General features: G+C 46.1%; 1 protein-coding gene across 11 annotated transcripts in view; it reads left to right on the forward strand.

Annotated features, from left to right (window-relative positions):
- Nucleotides 1–12,958, forward strand: part of STARD8 (StAR related lipid transfer domain containing 8) — a 122,712-nt gene that overhangs the window by 56,940 nt on the left and 52,814 nt on the right. For 2 of the 11 annotated variants that reach the window (XM_090061163.1, XM_090061165.1), the window contains exon 1: nt 4,851–5,118. The exons of 7 other annotated variants lie outside the window; for them this stretch is intronic. The gene's annotated coding sequence lies outside the window, so the exon portion shown is untranslated. Of the gene's footprint in view, nt 1–3,016; nt 3,129–4,850; nt 5,119–12,958 lie in introns of those variants that run through there. 2 more of the 11 variants (XM_090061164.1, XM_090061166.1) reach the window with 2 other exon arrangements.

Consider the following 12,958-nt stretch of genomic DNA (forward strand, 5'->3'; position numbering starts at 1 on the left):
CTGTGGGAGCTTGAACAACCTGTCCAGGCTGCTCATATTCCATTGTGGAGCTAGGGGACCAGCAGTCAGGAGTTCTGTTCTCTTGTCCCGACTTTGCCACTGATTAGTTCTGGTACCTGGGGAAAGTCACTCTGCCTCATTTTTCTATCTGTAAAATTATGGTTGTGGTGAAAATGAACCCATTAGTGTTCATAAACTGAGAGTCTTGAATATTTTAGCAGCTATTTTAACTCTTTCCTGTGTGGCCTCTGACCCCTGTCACAGATTCTGGACTAGTGAGGTAGGGTCTACTGGTCCTTGATTGGTTTCAAGACTTTCCTCAAGGCACCAAACCTGGAAGTCACAGTCTTCTACAGCAGGAGGTCTTGGTCTCTCCACCGTCTTCTGAACTGGGGGCTAGATTCCCTCTGGTGTTGCCTCCAGCCAGGCACCTGTTTCTGCAGCATCCAACTGTGTGGGATCATGGTGACTATCCGTGATACCAGAAATGTTACAACAGGTCTCAGCCATTTGAGCAGACCCTGTTTGCAGACCTTGCACCAGCATCAAGTAGCTTCCAGCCTTGTTAGATCTTGCTTGGGATTTGTTAGTCAGAAGGTGTTGTGTTCGGAGACACAAGAGTTTTGTTTGGTGAGCAGAAGAGGACTTTTGGGGAGGTGTGTTATGAAGGCCTTGGAATGAACCAAAGTGTTGTGATGCCCGCTAGCATGCCTGCAACTTGGGTTTCGAATGAGTGACCACTTGTGATGATACTGCTACACTCCTACTTTTCTGTGATTTTACGTTGCAAGAACTTCACCTGTGGCTTTGATGTTTGTGACAGAGGAACATGTCTGTAAGGCCTGAGCTGAACTGAGCTGAGCTGAACAATGGTGATGAGGAGCAGGAGGTACATCTGCAAAGCACACAGGGAGATCACAGCCCATAGTTCCCTTGCATTGTGCTTATTCTTTTTTTGTTGTATTCGTTTCACCTGCCCAGCAAAGGGACTCACCGGATGAAAGAAGGGGAAGGCAGCCAGCTGGGTGGCTGTGTGTTTGCAGATGTGGGTTGTTGGTTTTTTTTTATATTTGTCACTTCAAGGTTACTGTGCTCAAGTTAATAATAACCTCAGTGATGCATGTTGGCCATTAAGCCATACAACTGTAGCTATTATTGTAGTATGCGCAGGGCCTGTGGAATACTGTACAGATGCAGCCCTGCCCAGTGCAGCCATCAGATCCAGAGCAGATGGTGGTATGCTGGGGGCATGCTGTTGTGCTGTTTGTTTTTAATAGTTCCTGTTGCTCTGCTGGTTTGGGTTTCAGCACCAGCTTCACTGGGTTTTGAGGAGGACTGTGAAGGAGGAGGCCGGCTCAATCCAATCCCAGCCTGGGTTGAACCCTCCCTAAGGTATGAAATGGTTCTGGTCTTTGCACAGCAGGCCCTACCCTGCTCCTGGCACCTTTTGGGATGGGGAAGCAGCATTTTATAGATGGAGAAAATGAGGCAGGCTAAGATGGTACACGTCTCCTCTACATACTGAGTGGAGTGAGACTAAACTGGGTTTGGGACATGGGTTCTTGGCTTCTAGGTCCATGTTTTGGCCATTCCTCCTTCCCTTTCTGTTGATTCCTTTGCATGACACTTAGTGCTTGGAGGCTTCTCCAGACCTTTAGGTTACCCTTATTTTTTACTTATGCTCTAATGATGTCTTGGAATAGATAAACGTCCCGGAATAGATAAATAAATACCCTTTTCCTTTTCTTGGAGATATACCACACCTTTGTGGTGAGAGGTACTGGGTAGTTATCCTTCAGGAGTCCACAGGGGCTGTTAACAGGAACTCAGCCCCTCCTTTCCACCCCCACCCCCATGGTCTTAGGATGGTAACAATCTTCACTGTGCTAAATTGTATTAAGATTTTAATGTCAGCAACAGCCAAGTATCCCCCTTACCACTGTGAGACCAGACGTGTACAAATACAGGCTTCCTATTGATTGGTTTGGCTTAGTGGGATTGAGGTGAGGCAGACTGAGAGTGCGTTTTCAGAGACAGTGGGTGTCTAGCCACTTCCTCCAACCTGAAAAAGAGAGGAAGGATGGGGCCAAATAAAGAAGCTAGAGTGGCTGGCAGGAAGGTGAGGGATCAGGTGAGGAGGCTGCGGTCAAGGGAGGGAAGCGAGGGCTGCATGTCAAGAAGTAGTCAGACTAAACTAGATGGCTGAAGCTGAACAGCTAAGACTGATCTGAGAACGTTGGGGCACTAAAGTAACCACCAGGACGTTATCAGTAATTGCAGGGATAGTGGTTTCCCAACCACTGAAATGAGTCCCTTCCCTGTTATTCTGGCTACAGCTCCCCTCTCTTCAAATCTCTTTGCTGTCTGCCTGTCCCAGCACTAAACCTGTGCTCTTCATCTTCATCTTCAGAGCTCTCCATAGTCCTGCCCTACGTCTCTCTGTGTTGTCCTGTAGTGGCCCTCTGTGTTCCTTTCGCTCTTTTTTCCCAGCTGTTGTAAATAAGCCCCTGCAGGGATCCTGGTTTCCTTTGATTTCAAGAAAATTCCCCACTTTTTGGATAAAAAAACATAACCCCAAATCAGCATTTTTCTGTGATTTAAATGAAACACCACTCTGTGTGTGTGTGTGTGTGTGTGTGTGTGTGTGTAGGTTTCATTTTAATCATGGGGTTACTTTTTTTTTTTTTTTTTTGGACCAAAAATCAGGGATTTTTTAAATCAGAGAAAACTAGGATTCCTGCAGATGGCTCTTGCACATGATTCTTTAACCTTTGTATTGAGCATGAGTTGGAGTTGGGTTGCAAGATGAGAGCCGGGGTTTAAGGAGACTTTATATGGTGATTCTAGGCAGCCCAGGCTTGGAGTCCAGGGAGCCGGAGAGAAGTGTGTGTGTGTGTGTGTGTGTGTGTGTGTGTGTGTGTGTGTGTGTGTGTGTGTGTGTGTGTGTGTGTGTGTGTGTAAAAAGAGCTCCCTCATACTCTGACAGCTAAGTCCTGTTTCTCCTCTAGCAGGAAGGACCACAGGGTGGTGAAGTGGCCATGACAGAGTGGGAAGAAGGTTACTAGATGGTGGGCAAATCAAGACTTTGTGCTCTGAGAGGCAGAAGGGAGCTTTGCCCTTGTAGCAGGGTAAGTAGTGTCAAAACAAAATACTAAACAAAGAGGTTCAGCTGCAGCCAGGGCCCTCCAGACCATAAAAATCTCAGGTGATATCATTGCAGCTTCATGGGCTCTCACTAGAGTCTGTGACATAGCTACCTATTACAGCTGATGGGAAAGGAGAGTTAGAGCACAAAAATGTCCAGGGTTGCAGTTTTGGGAGGGGAAAAAAGGAGGGAGTCACATTTGTGTATCAGTCAGGCAGGAGTATTTGGAAAGCTGCAGCTGTCCTATCTCTGCTTCTTTTCCCGAAGCCATGGAGTTCTCTACACTTCTCTCATGTTTCTGAGTGTCCATTTGAGCCCTGTAGCACAGGATGCCAGAGACAAAGCTTGGTACTAAGAGCAAGGGCTGTGCAGTTGTGGCTGCCAGTCTTCACATGGGCAGGGGAGGAAGGAGGGCTACTGCTTTTGAACACAGAGCCAGGCCCTGCACAAGGGAAAGCAGCAGCAGAGGAACCTGTCAGTCTCTGGGATGATGACGTGTACCAGTGGTTTCACACCTGGCCTGAGTTGATCCCATTCTAGTTTGTAAAGCTACTTGTGGCCTTGCTGACTTGCAGGGATTGTGGTGCTGCTTATTGCTGTATTTGACCCAGCAGCACTGTCTGCTCTCTGGACAGTCCCGGTGTTCCTGGTGTGCTTTTGCTGAGTTTGTTTCTCTCATGCATGGCAAAAGAGTAGTGGAAACTCTCTCTGCTTTTATTCCCCTTTCCAATGAATGCGACTAATTTAAAATGAAGGTTAGAAGTGTGGCAGGCTACAAAGTTGGGATTTGGATCTGAACTGTCCAGGTTTGGCCCTGCTACATTCTTTTGGGCCTATCTGAAATTCCTTCTAGGCATAGGCACTGACTTTTACTTGTTGGGGTCGGGGCTAAGATGATGGACAACTGGAAAGTTTTACACCTTTCAGGTGATAGCCCTCTTCCCAAGGAGGGCCAGCGCTCTCAGGTCCTCTTGTACTCGGGACCTTTGCCTTGAGGTATCACAGTACGGTTACTTGCTCCCTGTGGAGACCTGCATTAAAATTTGTCTTAGATTTCACATGAAAAAGATGGTGGCAATTGTAATCAAGTCCATTGTGGGCGTGTGTCCATGAGATGAGGTCTGGTTGTGTGATTGGCACTCTCTGCCAAAGACACAGCCTGGAACTTGGCCAGCTCGGTGTGCTGCAGGTCAGAACGGAGGTGCAGTGGCACGGCAGCACGTGAGCCCAGCTCTGAAATAGTTGGGGCGTTACAGGACAGAACTGAAGGGAAACAACCAGAGCTGCACGGGAAGCTCCCACAGGGCTGGCTTGCCTGCTCCGTGCCTGCTGACAGCCAGGGCTTTCAGTCTGTGTGTGATCTGGTGTTTCCCTTCAGTGGACTGTGAATACCTGGCAATATGTTTCCTTCTTCATCTGCTGTAATTAATCTTTAGAGGGGGAGAATGCCAGAGACTCCCCTGGTGCTAGGGGCCTTTTAGATGCCTTTTTGATGTTCATTCTGTGCCATAATGTGTGGGATTTGAAAACAAATGCAGAGGAAGACAGGGGCTGCTTGTGATTGGCTTAACTGCAAAGAAAGAAAAGCCCCTTTGGAAGACTTTCCAGAAGGCCCAGCTGTTTTTGCTGTTTCGCGATTGGCCAGGGCAGTGGAGGGCGGACACGACTTCTGCTCCAGGATCTGCAGATCGGGCCACCTGTGCCTGGAACTTATTCATTTTGACAACAGCTAAGGAGCAGTAGCACCTTAGCTAGCAACAGACCCCATGCCCGTATGTGTGCATGTGTTTGAATGTGTAACTTATTCAGCTTTAAGTTGTTGCTGTCCTGCTACAATGGAGAAAGTGACTGAACAGTGAAAGGATTTCTCACCATCTAGCTGCTGCTTCATCTGTTTTCCCCTTTGCTGATATTAGGCAGTTCTTTCCCCAGGGAATGCAATTGCACTGAAGGAGACACGATACAGCCTCAAGGTAAATCAAACGGATTGATTTTAGCTACTTTTGGGCACTGATCTTTTTATGCCTTTGTGTGTATGTGGGTGTATGAGATGTGAATTATTTTGCAAGGCAGTGTACAGTCTTCTGTTACCCTGAACGCTCTTCAGCAAGCACTGCCAAATAAATTTGCCTGGAGCCAAAGAGAAGGGCTGTCAGATTGGACGCCTATTGTTCTACAACTGAAATTTAAGGGGGCATTCCTCTCTAAATAGCTTGATTGACAATATTAGTATGGGTCTGTTGTTGCTGTAAACAGAGAAAGGAAGAAGAATCTCTGAGATGTTTCCTAACGTACTTGAACTATTACTGTATCCTTGTATTTCCCAGGCTGTCATGGCAAAGTATGTTGGGCGGAAGTCCATGTTTCATTTTTGTTCCTATACAGTGTGTTTAAATTGGAGTTTGCAGGTTCAGTGCAAGTTTTTTTGGCTTCCTATGCAACTGACCTGTTCAGTCACAACAATCTAATCTCTAAAATAATGAATTTCTAAGTGAAGTGAATGTGTTGGTTGCTGGCCTTTAAAAACCTAGATTTTCTCAAGAGTACTGCTTACCCTCCTTTGATTGAAATTGGAACAGATATTGTGGTTAGGATTAGACCTGAGAGTAAAAAAAACACAGGCTTGGGGTCTGATCTAAAGCATAGTGAAGTTAAAGGAAATGACTGTTAACTGTATTGAATTAAGCCCTTAAGCTGAACTAAAGGGGAGAAAGCTGAACTCTGTATTCTGAGTTGCAAACCTACGTACATTTAAATGCAATTGATCATCTCTTGTTGGAGAGACCTCTGTGGTCTGCAACCACACGCAGCTTGGTAGACACAGAACTTTCTGTCACTATTCTAATACGTATTGAAATAACACTTAGCTGCTGACACACTCTAGAGCGGTGGGTGGCTGCCGTTATCAATGACAGCTTTTTTTGACTGATTTATGCATACATTTCTTGGAATGTCACCATTCCATCCCACGCTAATAACTTTCTGTGTTTGTTTTCTGTAATTTATTTTGCTAAGGTGGCTATTTTTATTTTTATTTGCAGATTTTGACCTAGCACAGCCATAACCTTCAGCCCATGAGCAACAGTTTATAGGACATTTTTATTTTTGGATGGAAGTTTTGTAACACTGTAACACAGATATAATTAAGATATGTTGAAATGGCTCAAGGACATATACATGTCTTCATACCTATGTCCACATGTCTGTTGTGACAATTTACTGTTAGGGTGGAGGAGAGGGGGAATATGTGGAGAACTTGGACTTTTTCTAGTCCCTCTGAAATCTGTAGAAATTTTTCCTTTTTCATCAGGAGGAGTTGGATCAAATCTTTGTTCCAATACATGGGTATTTTTATTTTGCTCCGTTTAGTAAGGTAAACATAGGGTCCAAATGCAAAGTGTTTATAAAACCTAGATAAAAGTTGCCTTTGTTTTGTGTGCCTTAACTTCCTTTGATAAACACTTTTAAAAGAAAATAAAATACCTGTTGCAATGATTCTCAACAAGCATGGCACGGCACTCAGAAGTGCCGTGGGATTCTTTCAGGGGTGTTGTACAATATTAGCACTGTTAGGTGTGCAACACCTACCCATGGTTCACAAGATAAACCCAAAGATTTCAAATGAGAATCCATAGTGTCAAAAACACTTTGACCTGTTGTGGTCCTTGAGTTCTTTGTAACTGAATTGCACTATTATTTTTCTGTAGTCAAAAAACAAGTGAAAGTTAAGACCTGGCATTTTCCCGGCGGTGCCTGGAAAAGTTGCAAACAACTGGCTTCTTGCTCTTGAATGCATTCATGATTTTTAAATATTCTTCCTAACTTCTTCTGAATAATCAAACCAAATTAATGTGAATAATCAAACACAAATGAATGTGTAGGACACAATGTATGTGTGATTTAGTTTTATAAATGAACGGAATGGCTGAACATACAGCACCTTTCAGTACTTTCCTTTGCTTTCTGCATTATTTTTAAGATATTGCTGAAGTTTTGACTACGGATTTTTAGGAAGGAAAATGATGCTGGGATGTTAAAGATGGAATTCTTTTGGACTGAGAAGTACCTCAGTGATGAAGGGACAGGCCAAGGGACTAATCTGGATTGAAACATGCAGGCTTTGCTGGATAACCTTAGTGGATGGGTCATTTGACCCTTTTATGCCTTAATCTGTACAGTTGGAAAACTTGGCACAAAGTAAAAACTTTGATGAAAGCCAGATGCTACAGCCAAGCTAAGCTTTCTTGTGGGGTGAATAGGGGCCAGGGGTACATCCCTTCTTTCTCTCCACATATGCTTTTATCCCAAGTGCCTTATCAAGCATGCTCATAGAGTTAAATATCTGTGTATACCGTTTGTCTTGTTTTTAAAGTGTTTTGATGGCTGTATGTTGGGGTAATTTAATCTTCTGCATGTATACAATGGGACTGGTAAAGCAGTAAATGCCAGTTACATGAAGGTTAGTTATTGGGCCTGGCTGATGCTCCAATGATGTTAGGAGTTTAAAGGTGTCCTCCATGCTTGGGACCATGTGCTTTGCTTTAAGGATTTTTAGCTTTTTGTCTTTTGGGGCTTACCTGATAGCAGAGGGTTCCTTTTTTGCTTTCAGATTGACAGATGATTGTCCAGTGGGAAGGTAATCTCCATACTCAGAGGACACAGTCTGAGACAAAGGTCTAGAACCCAGGACTTCTGATTGCCAGCCTGTGATATAACTACAGATTCCCCTTTCTTTCGTTTTAGAAACCATGAGAGGCAGGTTTGGGTGGATTTAGCATTGGGTAAAGAGACAAGCTGCAGGGTGGAAGGAGCCTTCTTGGAGGTCTAATGGCTAGGGGCTAATGCTAGAACTGAGAAGGCATTAATTAACCTTTGTGCTGAGCTGTGCCGTGTTCTCTGGTGACGAACGTTGGCGGCAGAGGGAGGCCACATTCCGATAAAGCCAGGGGTCCCCCGACCCAGTTAATGATTGAGCCACAATAACCCTCCTTGTGCTGAGCCTCCCTGAAAGTCACCTCCAGATAATTGTATTAACTTTTCTGGGCTGCCAGGGCTGGGTGTAGATATTTAAAGAGGCAGTTTCTTTTTCTTTCAGTAAACTTTTAGCATGAACCTCTCTCTCTCCTGTGTATGCAGCGTTAAATACAGAGTTAAGGGCCCAATTTTTACCCCTGTCTTTGACATTTGTGCATACCTTTACTGCAATATGGAGCATGTAACTTTGTCAGAAGTATTAGAACATGACACTCAACAAATCGGTCACACAGTTGGATCCATACTTGCAAACAGAGTTTTAAAATTCAGGCTTTGCCAGCATGCTGCCTGCTTTCCTGTGCAGGTCTCCATTTCCCCAAGTCTGTTTTGCATCCGGTAAGAATAGTTTTGTGTTCTGGATTTGCAGCTTTAATAATGTCTCTTCCACTAGTTAGTTTTATGGAAGCACTGATCCTGAAGGGTTTGGGCCCTTCGGAGAGAAAACCAGTATTCTCCGATCCTTCTGCTCATTCTCAGACATTCTCCAGAATCACTTCACATTCCTGCTCTCTTCTAGGAAAGTGGCTATTACTGTAACTCTATTGCTTTGTCTTTGGATTTACTCATGTGTTTTCTTAGTTACTCTGCCTGCTGTACCCAGGTTTTCTAATCTGAGCTGTTCTGCTGTAAAGCCAGAGTTTTATTCCCTTTAAGTCAGTGAGTGAATCTGGATTAACACTACAGCAACCCGGATCAGGCTCTGGCCCAGACTTCTAAATATTGTGCCGGTTGTTCTTTATGTCTGCATCTCTCTCAGGCATATATGCCTGTTCGTCTCTTATTCTGACCCTCTTTCCAGTTGCAGGGAGCTACCCAGCCTGTCCAAACTTCCAATTAATAAGTGACACATTACTCTTGCAGCGTGTGCCATGGACGTTTATGGAGTGTACAGCAGCAGTGCCGTTTAACCAGTCATTTGAAAGATTCCTTATCGGAAAAAGTGAGCCAGAGCCAGCAACAGACTGAATAAATGGAGGGAAACAAATAACCCAAGCTGGAAAGGACCTTGTTAATCAAAACAGTTTAGATGAGCTTTCTCAATCTGGTAGATACTGCTTAAAAGCGCCTGGTGGTATCACACCCCAATGCTTGTTGACTTATTGCAAGCTTAAGGTTCCTAACTTTTCATGAAATCAAGCCCGGTCTCTTGCAGCCCCTGTGTCTGTCTCGCTTGTCCATCTGAGGACTCTGTCCACATCATGCAATCAGCCCATTCCAGCGCCAATTCAGGATAAATTCTGGACTGAAGAAGAACATACTTTTTCATGGCAGGACTTAGTCAGAATGGCTGAGCTGTAGATAGGGCCTGGGAGTTGAGTAACAGGGACTATTGCAGGTCAGTAGCAGGGGCAGACCAGCTTGGAGTTAAAAACCAGAGAAGTGCTGGAGGGAGCCTTTAGCAGAGCCATAGAGGTGCATCCAGGTTTAATTCAACAGGGAAATGCTGCAAGGAAGAATTGAGATGTGGTATGCCAGGGGATGTGGGGACATGTCTGGAACAGTTGGAAGAGCTGCTCGTTAGGACTGAGATGCCTTGGCATAGTTTTGTGGGGTGCTTTTAAGCTCAGATCCTCAAAGATGCCTGGCTTCTTAGTAGGACAACAAGGTTCTATTTAGTTTGGTTAATAAAAGATATCACATTTCCCCAAAGAACCTTGTCTGCCTTAGACCAACATGGCTACAGTTAACTCTTTAGTAGATGCTTAAGTCCATTGAAATCACTCTGGGATGCCTAGGTTATCTTTGAGGATCTGGGCCCTGATCCCTACCCAGTGAGTACCTCAAACTGTTGTGCTGGGATGTTCTGAAGGATTTTGATTATCTGGACCTGAATGTACCACTTGTTCAGAGACATTATATAAGGGATAAGCTTCACTCTACTTAATTGAGACCAGAGACTCAGCAGCTTTTCAGGATGGTACACTAGTGAACTGCTGGCACCCAGCCTGCTGGTTGAGTGAAGGCTGTGGCAGGGGATTTCCTGCCCTTTATCTCAGCAAGTGAAAAGCATCTGACTGCAATATGTGCAGGGTTAGGAAACAGCTTTCTCATTCCGGTTTAACCATCATTTTGCTGCAGCCCTGTGAGGTAGTTGCCTGATATGTTGTATGCTTTAGGACATATGTAGGATGAAAGCTTTAAACAGCAATGGTATATTCAGCTCTCTGTGTTCGTGAGTTACTTTAGAAGCATCAATAGGAAGTTTGTGCATACACACATGCATATGGATGCCGCCTACACACGTATGTATGAATGCAAATACACTCTTCTGCTGCAAGGGGAAAAGATTCTACAAATCTGTAAACTCATAAAACTTAGTTGTTTTTCATGCAGTTTTTCACCCCAAGAAGTTAGCAAATTTTTTTTAATTTGATGAGTTTGATGGCAAAATGGTCTCACTTCTGCTTTTTGATGGCCTTTTTACTTCTGTAATGGAAAATGAGCATGTTCCTTCCCCACTTTCTTCTGCTCATTTCTTCTGAGAAACAACAAAGAAATATCCTCCTTCCACCCCGGTTCCACCAACAGAAATAATCCTTCAGTTGTGAGTGTCATTATTTATTTTTATGCAAACCAATACAAATTTCAAGGTGCAAATGCAAGCTACATCAGATTGTGATGTTTAGGGTAGTGGAATCGGTTATGTACAGCTGGAGGTTTGTTCAGTAGGATTGTGACAACACAGAGCCGAGGGACTGCAGTGAATTCTGTTTCACCTGCAAGAAGGCTTCTTTTGTACAAGGATTGGGGTCTTGGCTAATGACTCAGGCAAGTTCCTGTAGCGAGAGACCATTTTAGGAATCAAATCCTGTTAACACATCTTCGTACCTCACATTGGGAATTGTTCCTTAGGCACCGGGTTGGTCAGGCAAACAAGACTAGGATAAGTGTGAGGATACTGAAGGGAAAAAATTAAGGGAAGAAAATGAGGCTTTACCTGAAAAACTCAAAGATGGGAGATTAGCCTGGTTTCAGTCTCAGGAGAAGAAGAAAATAAAGTGCCTGCTGGGGCTACTATGTATAAAATACATTAGTGCCATCCAGGTGGGCAAGTGCTGTAGCTGCATATCATTTCTGTGTACAGGGGTGGAGTGGCCTGGGAGGCTGAGGTTCAAGGTGTGTTCAGAAGCCAAGTTGGAAGAACACAATTAGGGTTCAGGTTTTCCTTGTGCTGGGCCCTGGTGGCCTCAGTGGTGGTGTGGATCGGTGACTGATGAAATGATGCCCGGGAAAGCAAAACACTGGAAGGCAGTGGGAGCCAAGAGGGTCACAAGACCAGGCCCGAGACACTGACATACTCTGGTGACTCAAAGCATACTTGACTCTCCTGGGGCCTCACTTACTTCATCTGTGTGACTGGGTAAGAGCAGAACTGCTGGGTAATGTGATCCTGCATCTGAGTTTAATTTTCCTGGGGAAATAACAACCCTTCCCTGAAAGCCTGGATGCTTCGAGTGTTTCTTCCAGGCTCCCTTTGTTCCCTTCTCCTCCTATCAGTTTCACATTGTCCCTTACTTTGAGCAGCTTGCCCCATCTCTGTCTTCCAGATCCACTTCTGCCTGCTTTCCCACCCCTAAGCATAGTGCCTGTGGTGTTTTCTTCTCTTGTGGACAATTGTCCACCAGCAGCTGGACTGAGAACCACCAGCTCATGTCACAGAACACTGAGCAAGTGTGGTATAAATATCATTCCTACATATCTGACTTGTGTATGAACTCTGTCTTGGAGAGTATAAGATCTTTTATAGCCTAATTCCAGTACCTTGAGCTAGATGTGTTGGTCCAAGGCATTCATCTGAGGTTATTTTACTGCCTCTTTAACCTCAGTGAGCAAAGAGGAGGAGGGAGCTGAAAACAGATACTTTTTCAGGAATCCCTGCAAGGCACAGGCAGTGGAAGGCCAAGGCTAACAGGGCTTAGCCCCCCCAGTGCAGGACAGCAGGTAAGGCTGCAAGGCAGCCTGGTGGTGGGCTCTGAGTGGCTGAAATAGGGATGGAGAGGAGCGCACATGCAGTGGTGAGGGAGGAAATGGGGCTGGGGCAGGTGCTGCACAGCCAGGCCAGATGCGGGACGGAGTTGCGAGCAGCTCGTCTAGGGGATGCGGCTCCTGCTGCTACATGCACCTCGGGAGGGCATGGGAGCGGGGTGCAGGGCAAGGCAGGCTCCGGCTGCAGGCTGGGGCCAGGGTGGTGCTGAGCTCTTCCTGGCATGGGGCTGCAGGGTGGGGCCAGGGTGGTGCTGAGCTCTTCCTGGCATGGGGCTGAGCCAGGCTATGCTTGGGATGGGCAGTGGTGGTGCTGTGAGGGGGGCTATGTGGGGGGCTGCAGCCATTCCAAAATTTGCTGTAGCGCCCCACCCCCAGTGCCACTGGTGCCTGCCCTGAGCGCAGCGGGGCCCAACCCCCTGCCAGGCAGTGCCCCGCGCAAACCCCCAACCCACAGTGGCAGCCTGCCCAATGGCACAGATCCGGGGCACACGCCCCTATGCCCTCCCAGGGTGAGTACAGCAGCAGGAGCTGCTATCCCCTCCTCCCACTGGGTGTCTCCTGGACAGGCCGCTTGTGTCTCTGTCCTGTACCCCGCCCCAGCTGTGTGGGCTGTGCCCCAACCCCAGTCCCACTCCCTCCCTCACCACCATTGGGTCAGGGGTGGGGAGGCAGATTGAGGCTCCAGCAGTGAAGGAGAGAGTGGGGCACAGGCAGGAGCAGGGTCTGGGGTGAGTGAGGCCCCAGCTGGGCTGGGTGATGGGACAAGAGGAGGCCCAGGGGGACACATGCTCC

This window comes from Crocodylus siamensis, chromosome 8, assembly GCF_052110815.1.
Source record: "Crocodylus siamensis isolate JL-2025a chromosome 8, ASM5211081v1, whole genome shotgun sequence".
Lineage (NCBI taxonomy): Eukaryota > Metazoa > Chordata > Crocodylia > Crocodylidae > Crocodylus > Crocodylus siamensis.